Genomic DNA, 16,953 nt, shown 5'->3' on the forward strand with positions numbered 1-16,953 from the left:
ACTTTCTGTTTCTTGCAGGGACCTGCATCCAAGAGGCTGAGCTAGGAAGAGATCCAGTAATGTTTCCATACTTAATTCAGACTCCCAAGCCCCTGGATGACTCAATTTGAGTTCAGGATCATCCCATGCCAATCTTATTTTCTTGGGATAAATTTCCACACAGGAGGCTCTATAGTTACCTTTGCACACAGACTCCTGTCAGGGCACCCCATCAGATCAGCCTTGTGCTCATAATCTTTAATTCCAGCTTGGAGCCCTCCAAGGCCCAACTGAGGTCCCTTCTATGTATCAGCAGAAAATCTCCTGGGGACATATGCTGGTGATTCACACTCCATTTTCTCACCATGTCTTTGGTTTTGTTTCCTTCCCTCTTTTATTCTTTCATTTATCTTCAGGCTTCCTTATCCTACCACACTAACTCCATGAGCAGCCATTTCAGTTGCTAAGGCTAGAACCTCAAGTCATAGTGCCCTTCTTTCTGATTGGTTTTGCCAAACCCTAACCAAGAGAAAATCCCATTTGCCTTTGATGCTTTTGCTGTCCAGGTTCCAGCATCACTCAATATGGTTATAAAACTGGGCCAATTGGATCCACCCAAATTTTCATGTTATCTAAGCTCCGTGCAGCCCACAATCCCTTTATTTACCTCAATACCATTTATCTCTTCCATGAAGTCTTGCTGACCATGAAGGATAGTGCTTCTCTCCCATGACCCCACAGCAACAAGGTGCTCCAAGTTACAAATCCTTGTTAACTTGCCAGTCTCCCTTATTAGACTTCAGAGCAGGGACTTTGTTGTATCAATGCTTATATCTCCAGAACATACTCAGCTCAAGTCTCTTCATTATTTAAAAAATAATTTAAAAATTTCACTCTTTAATCTACTGTCTTCTTTAAAAAAAAACTGTCTATTAAGATACTAGAGACTTGAAAGTGAACCCCATATGTGGTGCCTCTACTTCCTCTGTGGAAGCTCATCAATAATGTCATACAATCTTCCAGGCCTAGCATTGGAAGCATCAGTCTTCTTTCTACTCCTCTTTCCAAAGGGACATTAGCCTGTCATTTACCAATGCCTTCCCAGTGATCCCGGTTGGGGATGAGAGTGTTATGGGCATTAACTCCTGGTACATCTGGGCTATTTCCAAGCTCCTCCAAGCAGCAGCCAAGCCTTCATGTGATCCCAGTCTAGAATTGAACAGTCTCTTGCCCATGCTCTCTCTGAATGTCCCCCCTCATCTGTTCCCACTCTCACCCAGTCCAAATTTTCCCAGGATTCTGGCTTTAGCCCTTTCTTTTCTCTCTCTTTCTCTCTCTCTCTCTCTCTCATCTCATAACTTCACTGATTATTTCTAGGTGCCCACCCCTTTTCCAGAACTTGCCAGCACTGTACTTTGTCTCAGCCCTTCTTGTGGTATTTATCACTTTCTACTTTGTATTATTGGTGCCTAACTACATTTATCTCTCCTACAGAACTGTAAACACTTGGAGGGCATGGTTCACATTTGATTATCTTTGCTGTATCTCTCCCAGTACCACACACAGCAGGTCTAATCCTGGAGTTGATAGAAAGCCATGATTTGTTATCCAGAAGAATTTTGCTTATGTTTCTGAAGTTCTGTAGAAAGAACTTGGAAAATGTTCTTGATTTTCCTTCTGGAATAGACAATTGTTTAGAATAATGATATGAATTAGAAATTAATAGTCTGTCCAATTGACAATCAGGTAATAGTAAATTTTACTTTAAAAGTACAAAATATAAATAAATTTGGTTTTCTGGTTTTATCTATACATAATAAGTTTCAGCCCAGGGTACACTGACTTTCCTAAATAGTGATTTTTTTTTTCTAGGTATATGTAGTCATCAAATAATATAGCCAGTGTACACTAACTATGCACTAGGTTCACAGTATTTAGCATCCCACCATCCTGTGCTATTTCAGAGTCAACCTGGACTGCCCATCCAACACTTAACCTCTCTCAACTCCTTAGTCTTCCCATATCTAATAGCTCCATCTCAGCTTCAGCCATCACTCCCATAGTCACACATGGAAATCCCTCTAAAATCACCAATTCTGTGAGTGCATATGCACCCCAGATCTGCACAGTCCTGCCTGCCTCCAGGGCTTCAGCCCTTTGCCTTGCTTCTCAGCCAGAATGGCCCAAGCAATGGCTGGTGTTGTCCCCATGGTTGTAAAGCCCAGGCTAATGCTGTCACTGACCTCGGCCTCCCTTGGATCCAGGGCCAGACCAGCATGACCTTCATAACACCCACTGTAGAGGGAGCATCAGCAGCTCCAGGCCCCTGGGCTGACATGACTGAACCCACAAAAGCTCTGGCTTCCCTCACTGCTGCCTGGAGGGGCCCAAAACACAACCCAGAAATATAGTGGAATTAATGCCCTGTGGAGCCGACTTTGACCACTGAGAGACAGGAGCCAGGATGCAGACAACAAATAAATTGTTCACCATTCCTGCCCACCCAGGAGCTGTTCAAAGATGCAATGGTTCTGTATTTCTGGCTACTCTGGCATGACTCAGCAACCAGCTTTGTTTTCTAGAGAAGCTGTAGACAAATCGGTAATGCACAACTTTGAATCTGCTCTTTCTCCTTCTCTGTTTCATTTCTGTTTTTCTGCTCATTCTTGCTTCCCTAGGATAATATTCTAAATAGAGTATCACATGTGAGCTTTACCTTAGGTTCTATTTTCTAGAGAAACCAAACTAAAATAAGACATTATACGCTATGACAACAACTTTCCATCCTTCAAGCTTAATTGCTCAATTACATTCTCTTCATGTGTTTCTGGCCCTATAGTGACCTCTGGTTCCTTGATCCTCTATTTACTTCCTCACTGTCTTTACTATGCTCCTTACACAGTTGGGTATGGAATGCATTATCTCATGCTACTGGTACCTTGCCCCAGTCTTATGTCTTACAATAGCCAGGAGAAGCCCCCATTAGGAAGGAATTCCACTTCTTCTTCTTGTACTTAAACAATAAAAACTAGTGAAACGAGGTAGATATAGGTCCTGTTCTTATAAACTTAAATTCTGGGTCAATAGTAGGAGATTCGACCGGTAAAGCCATTTTAGAGAACCATCTGGCATGATTTACTCAAATTAAGAATACATACAGCCCATTGGCAATTCCACTTCTGAGTATATCATATATCCTAGAGGAATTCCCATATGAGTCCATAAGGGAACATGTACTAGGATGTTTATTGCAACTTCCTTTTTATTGTTATGATTAGAGGCTAGAGGGCACCTGGGTATGCATCTCTGGGAGGGTAAATAGGTAAGTTCCTATGGCTATATGCCATAGAATATTAAACAATACTTAGAAACAAGTTAGAACAAGTTAGATGTTCACAAAGCAAAATGATATACCTTAAAAATAAGAGTATCTAGTAGAAAATAGAAGTACAATGAGATATATATAGATATAAAACACAATATTCTTTGCATAAATTAAAGATAATATGCACAAAATACATTATTCATTTTGCATAAACACAGAAAATAAAAAGATACAAAAAAACATTAGAATGTTAGGGAGTAGAGTATTTTAATAAAAGAAATAACAGAAGAGAAAAGGAAAAACTAGAAAAGGAAATGGAGAGCTACTTCCGAGAAGTGGTCTTCAGAAGACCTCTCTTAAGAGGGAGCATTTGAGTGAAGCCCAAATGATGAAACAAAGCCTACCACAAGATGATCTAGGAAGGAACATGCCAGGCAGAAGGAAAAGCATGTGCAATGGCCAACAGGCCTATATTAGTTGGTTCTCACACTGCTATAAGGAACTTCCTTGAGACTGGGTAATTTATAAATAAGAGTTTTAATTGACTCACAGTTCCATATGGCTAGGGAGGCCTCAGGAAACTTATAATCATTTCAGAAGGTGAAGGGGAAGCAAACTTGGACATTTTCACATGGTGGCAGGAGACAGATTGGGAGGAGCAAAGTGGGAAGAGCCCCTCATAAAATCATCAGATCTCGTGAGAACTCACTCACTGTCATGAGAATAGAATGGAGGAAACGCCCTCATGATCCAATCACCTCCAACCAGGTCTCTCCCTAGACATGTGGGGATTACCGGGATTATAATTCACGATGAGATTTGGGTGGGGACACAGCCAAACTATATCAAGGCCAAAAGAACTTGGTGAGTTTCAGGGCTGGAACATAAGAACATGGAGGAATGTGATACCATGTAGTTCAGAGAGGGTACAGTGAGGCCAGATTACATAGGGCCCTGTAGGCAATGGTAAGGAGTTTGGGTTTTACACCACTCTTAATTCTTGATATCAATCTCCTCTGGGCACTGAATGCTCCCTGGTAATCTTGCTGAATTTACCTGGTCAGCTATATTTCTCTCTACCACAATAAATGTGGTAAACCTTTTCCTCTTTCTTCAAACCTTCATCTAACCATTCTTACTCATGGTCATTGGTCTCACTGACTCTTCACAGCAAATAATTGTTATGGATTGAATTGTGTCCCTCCTAAAATTCATATGTCAAAATCACAACTCCCTGAACCTCAGAATGTGATCTTATTTGGATATAGGATTATTACAGATTTAATTAATTAAGGTGAGGACATTAGGGAGGACATTAATCTGATATGATTGGTGTTTTTATTAAAAAGGAGAAATTTGGACACAGAGACAGACAGTCATATGGGAAGGATAATGTCAAGACAACCACTTACAAGTTGAGGAGAAAGGTTTGGAACAAATTCTTTCCTCACAGTCCTTAGAAGGAACCAATGCTGTCAACACTTTGATTGTGGACATCTAGCCTCTAGAACTGTGAGACAATAAAATTTGTCATTAAAACACTTGGTCTATGAAACTTTGTTACAGCAGCCCTAGCAAACTCATACAATAACAATAATTTGTGCTGAGCCCTTACAATGCATATGAGCACTGCACTTGACATGCATTAATGCAGTTAATCCTCAGGAAGACCCTATGAGATACTATTATTATAGCCATTTATTAAATAAGGAAACTGAGGCACAGGGAGATTAAGTACAACTCATCAATAATAACTACCTCAGTGTCCCTACATAAAATCTAGAAGCCTGTCTGCACAAGATATACCCTTTTCTCCCTCATTTCCCCTTAGGATGATGCGTCCATTATTCTTTCTAACTTCAGTCCTTCTACCTGTGCTCTTGATTACCTGCCTGTCCTTAAAGAACTTTGGTTCCTTAAGTTTCTCCCACATTAAGCAGGAGCTTCTTCCATTATATCTTGTAATAACTGCTCCTTTGCAAATTTCCCAACATCCACACTCACTGTCTTCATTTCCTCTGTCATTCCTTTGACCTATGGTATATCAGTTTCCTAATGCTGCTATAACAAATTATCACAAATCTGGTATCTTAAAGCAACACAAATTTATTTTCTTACAGTTCATAAAGTCAGAACTCTGAAATGGGTCTCACTGAGCTAAAATCAACATGGTATTACAGACCAGGCATGGTGGCTCACACCTGTAATCCCAGCACTTTGGGTCGCTGAGGTGGGTGGATCACTTGAGGTCAGGAGTTTGAGACCAGCCCGGTCAACATGTTAAAACCCCGTCTCTACTAAAAATACAAAACTGAGCCAGGCATGGTGGTGCGCACCTGTAATCCCAGCTATTCAGAGGCTGAGATGAGAGAATCGCTTGAACCCAGGAGGCGGAGGTTACAGTGAGCCCAAATCGCACCACTGCACTCCAGCCTAGGTGACAGAGTGAGACTATCTCAAAAAAAAAAAAAAAAAATTGTGTCAGGGCTGCTTTCCTTCTGGGGACTCTAGAGAAGAATCCATTGCCTTGCTTTTTCCAACTTCTAGATGCCATCCACATTCCTTAGGTTGTGGCCCCTCCCCTTCCTCCATCTTCAAAGCCAACAGCTTAGCATCTTGGAAGCTCTTTGACTCTGTCTCTCTTGCCTCCCTCTTTCACACCTAAGGACTGCTGCGATTACACTTGACACACCCAGATAATCCAGTATGTGTGATTACATTTGACACACCCAGATAATCCAGTATGATCTCCCCATTTCAAGATCCTTAATCACATTTGCAGAGTTCTCTGCCATGTAAGGTCATATCTTCATAGGTTCTGAGGATTAGGACCTGGGCATCTTAGGGGAGCTATTATTTTGTCTACTAGACTCAATGATTTGGCTTCCCACCATCCTACCAAAAACACTTTTCCTAAGGTGACTAATGTCCTCCATCTTTCTAGTTTCATGAGAAATAGCTGTCTTACTTGGCCACTCAGCAGCATTGAGTGCAGTTACCTCACTTCTTCTCATAGGAGTAGTTGCAGTGACTGCATAATCTCCACTTTCTCTTTCTTCACTGGCTGCTCCTTCTCGGGCTCCCTTGCAAATGACTTTGCCTCGAGCCATAAACATTAAAAATCCGTGCAGTGTTGAGCAAGGTTGTCTTTCCTCTCTGTGGGTGGCCATCCTTTTCAAAGTAGTACCCTTTTTCAGTTGCTGTAAAGAAAGAGAAGCCTAGAAACATCCTTGTTTTAATTATCATCTATATATTCATGATTCCCAAATCTGTATTTCCATTTCTGACTTCTGTGATCAAGAACAGATTATTTGGCTGCCTTTTCAATATTTCCACTCTAGAAGTAAAATGCTTACCTCCTCAACATATCAACAAGTCCAAAAGTAAAGGAACATCTTTTCCCTAAGAACTAGTTCTTCCTTTGGTGTCTTATACAAATAAGCCATCCTCCAATTAGATTTTTTATTTTTAAATTTAGAAAAGTTATCTTTGTCTCCTTCTCTTCCTCACCCTCCATAAAGAATCCATCACAAAGTCCGGGCAATTCTGCCCCAAATATATCTGTAATATTTCTAGGTATCTCTTCAATATCAACATCAGCAGCATTTCTTGCTGGGATGCCGAAGAAGTCTCTTCACCATCTTCCTGTAGCCACTCCTATGCCCACTCCAACACTGCTGTCAAAGTGATCTTTTTAGAACTGAAAGCTGCCTTTGTTACTCTCCCGCTGCAAGTCTCTTAATCTAGCAGACATAGCCACAGTGCTTAGGGCAATAGGTTATTGAGAACCTGTAGGATTGCATGGGGCTTCCATGCTACAAAAAAGAACATTACAAAATTGAAATTATAAAATGTTTAATTATCTACAGAACAGTATTATGCCAACTAGCAATTCCGCTGTGTGTGTGATTATATGTGTGTGTGTGTGTGTGTGTGTGTGTGTGTACACACTATTTCTCCAATGCCAGAACCTGGTGGTGACTTTGGTGGTATCACCATTTTTATCAAGCAGTTTTATAATTATTTGTTCATGTGCCATTTTAGAATTAAACTGTAATCTCCAGTGCAGCCAAGACAATGTCTTCTTCATGGTAATCACTTAGTGAAGATCAATGAGTAAAAGAATGATGTTAAAAGCCTACTCAAGTATAACTTCCAGACAGAATGCAATATAGCTCTGGAATGCTGGGAAATAATTCCATCTGACAGCACCACCTCACATCGAGTAACCAGAGATGGTTTAGCCATTTTGGCATGCAGATGCCATGTGTCCCAACAAATAGAAATAGCACATAGCAAGAGGTCTATAAATGGCAGCCCTTTTTTAAAAAACCCATGCCTAGCTAGCAACAACTAGGGTAGCATAAACTGCTTCTTTACTAGTGGCTAATTTTCGCTCCTTGGTTTGTGTTATTTGTTGTTCACATTGTTATTATATATCAGTTTATATTAGCAACAGTGACACCTTTACCTTCAAAGTAATGGAAGATAAATGAAAATAACTTAGGTGTTACTTTTTTCACTAGGCTTTTTTTAGATTCAAGTATTATACCATGAAGATATGGGCTATTATCTGCCCATCATGGCATTTAAATAGCAGAAACCTGGCTTGAACTATGTTATATTTATCTTTTCACATAACCACTCAAGAGGAGCTAAATCTATTAGGACCTCACTGGAGATACAGTCGAATTTCCCAAACCCAGATTGTCTATAGCTGATCCTTTCTCACAGAAAGTCCTCCAGACACCAAAGGTTTCATTTAATCAGTTAGCAATAATATTTCCCTGAAATAAAGGTAATTGAGAATACTGTTTCGTTTCAGTTCTTCATTGGGTCAAATTGTTTTTCGGATTTTGTTTGGTTTGCATAAACAGTGTACCACTAAGTGAGATCATTTGATACCATAACACCAAGCAGAACCAACTGCTCAAAGACAGAAAATAATAAATCATCTCTGGACCTGTATTTAGCCAGCATGTTGCATGAGGAGGCCTCTGACACAACTACACAGTCTTCTACCTTAGCACATTGTCACATGCCACTATTTATTTCCATTTTATGATCTTGCCAATGGGAATAACTACAGATTAGCCTGAGCTACATGAGGCTCTCCTCTATTTTATTTGTTACTGACTTCTCAATTTACACATCTCACTTCCTTTAAGAGGCCCTAAATGGGGATAAACTACCAATTTAGTTGTCCAGTGTGGTTATTTAAAACAGGCTCCCGTGTTAATCAAGTATAATAAAAATTGTATGCATAGTTTGTCCGGGTCTTTAATTATTTCATTTTATGAAAGGCAAGGTTCAATGACTATTTATCAGAGGCCAGTCACAGGCTACACACCAGCTCCTAGGCTGGGTATTTACGTGTATTCTCAGTGTACCTAACACATCGTGGGTGGTCAATAAACATTTCTTAAATGGAGGTAGGCATGTGCTAGTCTACTTAGCTATAAGACCAGAGGTAAACATCTTAATTTTTTTGGCAATTTAATAAAAGTGAAAATGTTTGTAGATCAATTTTTTAAATTACGGATTCTTATTAAAAACTCTGTTGCTGTGATTGAGTTATTTTATTTTTCCCCATTACTGAATGGCTACTTTATTGAGAGAACATTTCAGAAACTACATAATTAGCACACCTTCCAATAGCTGATTATAATGACTTGCCCTTGAACGATTTTGTGAAGGAGCTGAGGCCTCATGGTGCTGGGAGAAAAACACTTTGAGGGATTTGCATTAGGAAGAATGGACCCTAGAGTTTGGCCTCAGGCCATAGATTAAATATTCAATTCTAGGCTGGGCGTAGTGGCTCACACCTATAATCCCAGCACTTTGGGAAGCTTAGATGGGAGGATTGCTTGAGCCCGGGAGTTTGAGGCCAGCCTAAGCAACATAGCAAGAACCTGTCCCTACAAAAAAATTTAAAATTAGCCAGGCATGGTGGCACACACCTGTAGTCCTGGCTACTCAGGAGGCTGAGGTGGGAGGATCACTTGAGCCCAGAAGGTCGAGACTGCAGTGAGCCGTGATCATGCCACTGCACTCCAGCCGGGGTGACAGAATGACAGGTCTCCCTTGTCTCGAAAATAAATAAGTAAGTATACATTCAATTCTAGTTGCAGATTCCTGGGAAAACACTACAGTTACTCTTATACAGGGAGTAGGTTAAGAGCAATAAAGCAGAGAAAAAGGTGGACATCCTAAACTATGTAAATGATTCATCTTCTCCCTTTATGCCCAACCTACACACCAGCAAGAACGAAACATTCTCTAGGCGATACTTTCTGAAAGGACAGTGTGTTTTGAAACTTCTCATGAGTCCATATTTATCTAATTTAGTGGTTCTCACATTTTTGGTCTCAGAAGAGTTTTATAGTCATAAAATTATTGAGGACCTAAACATACTTTTGTTTATGTGGGTTATATCTATCAATATTTATCATTTTCTAAATTAAAACTGAGAAATTTTTATAAACATTTATTCATTCTAAAATAGCTATTATAAAACCATTACATATTAGCACAAATGACATCATTTTATAAAAATAACTGTTTCCCAAAAAAAATAGTGAAGAGAAGCATTGTTTTATATTTTTTCCAAATTTCTTTAATATTTGGATTAATAGACGATAGCTGGATTTGCATACTGATGTCTGCTTTCAATCTGTTGTTACATCCATAGTGTCTGGGAAACTCTACTTAATGAAACCCAAAAAGGCGAATGAGGTCTTGGAACTGTCATCATAATTATTCTGAACTGAGACTCTCTGAAAAGGTTTTGGGGACTTCTATGTGTCCCTGGACCACATTTTGTGAACCACGTCTCTAATTTATGAGTCACATAGTACTTCCTATGTCATGGATGGTCCCAAAGGCAATTACTATGCTGGCTGTCTCTGAGATTCAGCCAATGGCCCAATTAGCTTCCCCGAGATCAGACTTCAGACTCCAATAATTAAAAAAATAAAAAAAGTGGAGTCATTACTCAGCTGTCAGATGCTTTCTCAATTCATAAGTGTAAGTGAGCAAGTGAATGAATGAATAAATAAATGATACAATAAAATTGTTCCTAGATTTTAATATTTTCATTTCCTTGATCTTTTTTTTTTTTTTATTATTATTATTATTATACTTTAGGTTTTATGGCACATGTGCGCAATGTGCAGGTAAGTTACATATGTATACATGTGCCATGCTGGTGCGCTGCACCCACCAACTCGTCATCTAGCATTAGGTATATCTCCCAATGCTATCCCTCCCCCCTCCCCCCACCCCACAACAGTCCCCGAAGTGTGATGTTCCCCTTCCTGTGTCCATGTGTTCTCATTGTTCAATTCCCACCTATGAGTGAGAATATGCGGTGTTTGGTTTTTTGTTCTTGTGATAGTTTACTGAGAATGATGATTTCCAATTTCATCCATGTCCCTACAAAGGACGTGAACTCATCATTTTTTATGGCTGCATAGTATTCCATGGTGTATATGTGCCACATTTTCTTAATCCAGTCTATCATTGTTGGACATTTGGGTTGGTTCCAAGTCTTTGCTATTGTGAATAATGCCGCAATAAACATACGTGTGCATGTGTCTTTATAGCAGCATGATTTATAGTCCTTTGGGTATATACCCAGTAATGGGATGGCTGGGTCGAATGGAATTTCTAGTTCTAGATCCCTGAGGAATCGCCACACTGACTTCCACAAGGGTTGAACTAGTTTACAGTCCCACCAACAGTGTAAAAGTGTTCCTATTTCTCCACATCCTCTCCAGCACCTGTTGTTTCCTGACTTTTTAATGATTGCCATTCTAACTGGTGTGAGATGGTATCTCATTGTGTCCTTGATCTTATAATTAGATTAGCTCCATTCAATCTTCAGTTAACAGAGATGAGACAAACTTTTGGGCCCTTGTATGAGTTTTTATCACTTGCTCCCAACCCTTGTAAAAGACAAAAGGAAAACTGCCACATGCAGGGCTTCTAGTCTGCTGTAATCCTTCATTTAAGTATTCATTCACTAACCAAATTATTCATTCAACCAGCAGACTTTTATTCAACACTGTGGAGTAGAAATTGAAAAAGGCAAGGTCTCCCAAAAGTTCACAATGTAATATAAAATGCTGTTTTCATTCTATAATCCATGCATGCATTTATTCAGCATACACTAATCCTTTCAACACATATTTATTAGGCACCTACTATGTGCCGTTACTAAAGCAAATGCAAAAAAAGAAACATTTCATGTGTAACTTAACCTAGTAGAGACTTGAAAGAGCATAGCATATCCAGGAAACAAATGAAATAAAGTAAACTTGATAAAGTATATACAGTAAAATACCACAAAATCCTTATTGAGGTAAAATCAGAATTTCATTTCTTTTGTTTAAATGTCACACTCTGAAACACCTACAGAGAAAAAAGTAACCAAGATAGAAAGCCTTTAATAGGGTGTATCACAATGCTGGGGGAAAAAGACAAAGAGGACTGAGTTTCTGCATTTAAAACTAGGTGATATGGTTTGGCTCTGTGTCCCCACCCACATCTCATCTCGAATTGTAATCCCCGTGAGTTGAGGGAGGGACCTGGTAGGAGGTGACTGGATCGTGGGGGCCATTCCCCCATGCTGTTCTCCTGATAATGAGGGAGTTCTCATGAGATCTGATGGTTTTAAAAGTGGCAGTTTCCCCTGTACTCTCTCTCCTGCTGCCTTGTGGAGAAGGTGCTGGCTTCTCCTTCACCTCTGGCCATGATTGTAAGTCTCCTGGGGCCTACCCAGCCATGAGGGACTGTGAATCAATTAAACCTCTTTCCTTTATAAATTACCCAGTCTCAGGTAGTATCTTTGTAGCAGTGTGAAAATGGACTAATAAAGATAATTTGTACTGGGGGTGGGGCACTGCTGTAATGATAACCTGAAAATGTGCATATGACTTTAGAACTGGGTAACCGGCAGAGGTTGGAACAGTTTGGAGAGCTCAGAAGAAGAAAGGAAGATGTGGGAAAGTTTGGAACCTCCTAGAGACTTGTTGAATCATTTTAACCAAAATTCTGACAGTGATATGGACAATGAAGTCCAGGCTGAGGTGGTCTCAGATGGAGATGAGGAACTTATTGGGAACTAGAGTAAAGGTCACTCATGCTATGCTTTAGCAAAGAGACTAGTGGCATTTTGTCCCTGCCCTAGAGATCTGTGGAACTTTGAACTTGAGAGAGATGATTTAGGGTATTGGGTAGAAGAAATTTCTAAGCAGTAAAGCATTCAAGATGTGACGTGGCTTATTCTGAAAGTGTTCAGTTATATGCGTTCACAAAGAGATGGTTTGAAATTGGAAGCTATGTTTAAAAGGGAAGCAGAGCATGAAGGTTTGGAAATTTTGCAGCCTGACCATATGGTAGAAAAGAAAAACCCATTTTCTGAGGAGGAATTCAAGCTGGCTGCAGAAATTTGCATAAGTAATAAGGAGCTGAATGTTAATAGCCAAGACAATTGGGAAAATGTCTCCAGTGCATGTCAGAGACCTTCACGGTAGCCCCTCCCATCACAGGCCCAGAGGCCTAGGAGAGAAAAATGGCTTCTTGAGCTGGGCCCAGGGCTGCACTGCTCTGTGCAGCTTCAGGACTTGGTGCTTTGTGTCCCCCCCATGCAAGCTCCAGCAATGGCTAAAAGGGGCTGAGGTACAGGTTGGGCCATTGCTTCGGAGAATGCAAGCCCCAAGCCTTGGCAGCATCCACGTGATGTTAGCCCTAAGGGTGCACAGAAGAGAAGACGTGAGATTTAGGAACCTCCACCTAGATTTCAGAGCACATATGGAAATGCCTGGATGTCCAGGCAGAAGTCTGCTTCAGGGGCAGAGCCCTCATAGAGAACCTCTGCTAGGGTGGTGTGGAAGGGAAATGTGGGGTTGGAACCCCACACAAAGTCCCCATTGGGGCACTGCCTAGTGGAGCTGTAAGAAGAGGGCCACCATCCTCCAGGCCTCAGAAAGGTAGATCCACTGACAGCTTGTGCCATGCACCTGAAGAAGCCGCAGGCACCCAATGCCAGCTTGTAAAAGCAGTCACAGGAGCTGTACCCCACAGACCCACAAGGGTGGAGCTGCCTAAGGTCATCGGAGCCCACCCCTTGCATCAGCATACCCTAGATGTGAGAAATGGAGTCAAAGGAGATTTTGGAGCATTAAGGTTTAATGACTGCCCAGTTGGGTTTAAGACTTGGATAGGGCCACTTTGTTTTTGCCAATTTCTCCCATTTGGAACAGGAACATTTACCCAATGCCTGTACCCCATTGTATCGTGGAAGTAAGTAAGTTGCTTTTGATTTAACAGGCTCATAGGTGGAAGGGACTTACTTGCTTCAGATGAGACTTTGGACTTGGACTCATGGGTTAATGCTGAAATGAGTTAAGACTTTGGGGGATGGTTGGGAAGGCGTGATTGGTTTTGATATGTATAAAGGACATGAGATTTAGGAGGAGCCTGGGGCAGAATGATATGGTTTGGCTCTGTGTACCCATCCAAATCTCATCTGGAATTGTAATCCCCAAATGTTGAGGGAGGGACCTGGTGGGAAGTGACTGGATCATGGGGGTGTTCTCCTGATAGTGAGGGTATTCTCATGAGATCTGATGTTTTTAAAAGTGGCAGTTTCCCCTGTGTTCGTTCTCTCTCCTGCCGCCTTGTAAAGAAGGTGCTGGCTTCTTCATCTTCCTCCATGATTGTAAGTTCCTGAGTGCCCCGTACCCCCAGCCATGTGAACTGTGAGTCAATTAAACCTCTTTCCTTTATAAATTACCCAGTCTCAGGTAGTATCATTATAGCATTGTGAATATGGACTATTACTCTAGGTAACACTGTACTGCTTTTATCCAAAAGTGAATCTGCATGGAAATGGGCTTTCCAGTGAGCTAGAGGGACAGATATGATTTGGAGACACCTGAGCACTCACTGTAGTTTCTCTCCATGCTTGGTTTTGCCAACATTGAATTTGAATCAAGAATCAGAAAAGCGCATTTGTATACATTCTGTTGAACAGAATCCCACAGATTATACATTCTTCGGGAATGGTGATGTAAGCTCCACATAGAAGTACAATGATGGCACTTTTTCTAAATTTGAAGCATCATTGCCAGGTAGTGACAGTGCTGCAAGCAGCTGCCCCCCGCTAGAAAGGTTGGAGGCTGAGAGAAGATAGGCTATGTGGTTATTTTGCATCCCATGGAATATGGTATCTGTATTAGTTTCCTAGGGCTGCTATAACACAGTACTTTTGCTTTAAAAAACAGAAATATACTGTCTCACAGTTCTGGAAGCTAGAAGTCTGAAATCAAGATGTCAGCAGTCCCCTGCTCCCTGTAAAACCTGTAGGGAAGAATCCTTTTGCCTATTCCTAGCTTCTGGTGGTGGCTGTCAATCCTTGGCATTCCTTTGCTTGTAGCTATAGCACCTCAATCTCTGCCATTGTCATTACATGGCATTCTATATGTGACAATGTCCAAATTTCTGCTTTTCATAAGGTCACCAACCATGTTAGATTAGGGCCCACCCTAATGGACTCACCTTGATTACATCTGCAAAGATCCATTTCCAAATAAGGTCACATTCACAAGCACTGACAATCAGGACTCCAACACACCTTTTAGGGGAAAACAAATCAATCCTTAGCAATCCTTAATTAATTGTGGAACTGAATCTAACAGTATGTGGTGGTGGTGGTGGTGGTGGTGGTGGTGGTGGGAGTGAGACAGATGGCTCTTTTCACCTGTCCAAAACCTACCTGAAATGATAGAGAGTCACAAAACTAACCTATCAGAGTGCCTTTGAATATTTAAAGTCAATTGAGTTATCATTAATGAAGTGAGGAGTAATTTGCTGTGTCAAAAAAATAGGTTTTGTACACATGACGAAAAACCAAGGTTTTAGTTCATGATCATTTAGGCATTGAGGAGCTATTGATGTTTCTAAGTACCAAAACGATGTGATCAAGCATGTTATAGAAAAATTATTCCAGCAATAGTGTGAATAACACATAGTTCAGGGAAAAGAGTAGAGGCAGAAATAGCAATTAGGAAACCTCTACAAGGTCTTGGAGAGATAAATTAGTGGGGGAGGGCTGAGATATGTGTGTATATAGCAGTGGGCAGGTATGTTGGTTCAAACGGTGACCATAAAGAGAAGGGGAGGGGAAAGGTTAGAGAACATTCTGAGTGACCTATCAGATGTGACTTTTAAAAAAGGCAGAGGAATTGATATTGACTCTGAATTGATGGGCTTGGGTAAATGGAAGGGACGTGTCACCATTAACTGGGACAGAAAGCACAGGAGAAAATGCAGATTTTCTATGGGATAGAGAGAATAATAATACACAAGATGTTAAACAGGGATCACAAAGGCATGAGTTTTATGAAAAACTACCTTTGCCTGGGGAAGTCATACAAGGACACTGCACTGCAGTGTTCTCTAATAAAAAGGCCTGCAGTCACTCCATACTCAAAATGTTCCGAAGGGCTCCTTTTCCCTTTTTGCTGTCAACTTTCTCCACTCCCCTACAACCAGTCCTGTATTTTCTACCCTGGTGGGTAGCACCACCATTTACTTATCTCTAAAGCTATAAAACTGGAAACTTCTTCAGTGCTTCCCTATTATTAAACCCTCATATCTAGTCATTAAGTCTTGTCCATTTCATCTTATGAATCTCTTAAATCTACCCTATCTCTCTGTTTCCATTGCCCCTGCTTTATTTAAGGTCATAGTCTTCTCTTCCCTGCTCTATTGCCATAGCACCTTAACAAGTCAATCTGCCACTGCACTTGCCCTCATTTCAACATTGCAGCCAAAGTGCTCTTTGCAGAAGGCAAGTCTAATCATATTGCTTCCACGCCAAAACCTTTCACTGTCCCCTGCCTGGCTGCCTGTCAAAAAAAGTTCAAACTGCATAACCTGGCCTGCAAACCCTATATGTTTTTGCATCTGCTTGTTTCTAAGCTTAGTCTGCTTCTATAGTACTACTTTCCCAGTACACTCCAGCATATTTAAGGATTGTGGTCCTTGCTTCTTCTTTGCATGGTGTTTCCTCCACCTGAGTTGTCCTTTCGTACCTGCTCCACTGGAATGACCTCTGCTTTAATGCTCTCCCTGATGCTGCTGTGCACAATTAACCCTCTAATTTTCTCTTTTAATTCTGTATTGACATACTTCCCCTGTTACACTTATAACACTGTGTGTCATTTTTAATACAGCTGACTCCCTAAGTCATCTGCAAGCTCCTTGAGGGCAGGGATTGTCTAAATTCCATTCTGCAGCAAACTGAGCAGCTATTTTGTTTCATGCACTATGTTTTTGCTCAAGATATGAAGATGAATGTGTTACTTGTCTCAAGTTTATATAACCTGTTGACTAAAAAATTAGATAATTCAAATATCAGAAATGAATTTAGCCTAATAGGAAAGTCAAGGAAAATGAAAACATTAAAAGAAAAAAATACATTGGTACAGTCAAAACTGAATAATAGGTAAGGTCAGAATATTAAAAGCCACTGTAAGACATACAAACCAGAGTAGCTACAGTATATTCTTTAAAGCAAACCATACGAGCAAAACAGAACAAAGTGAGAGTTCATTTCCAAATATAAAATGACGTTTTTTAGT

This window comes from Pongo pygmaeus, chromosome 3 (genome assembly GCF_028885625.2).
Source record: "Pongo pygmaeus isolate AG05252 chromosome 3, NHGRI_mPonPyg2-v2.0_pri, whole genome shotgun sequence".
NCBI lineage: Eukaryota > Metazoa > Chordata > Mammalia > Primates > Hominidae > Pongo > Pongo pygmaeus.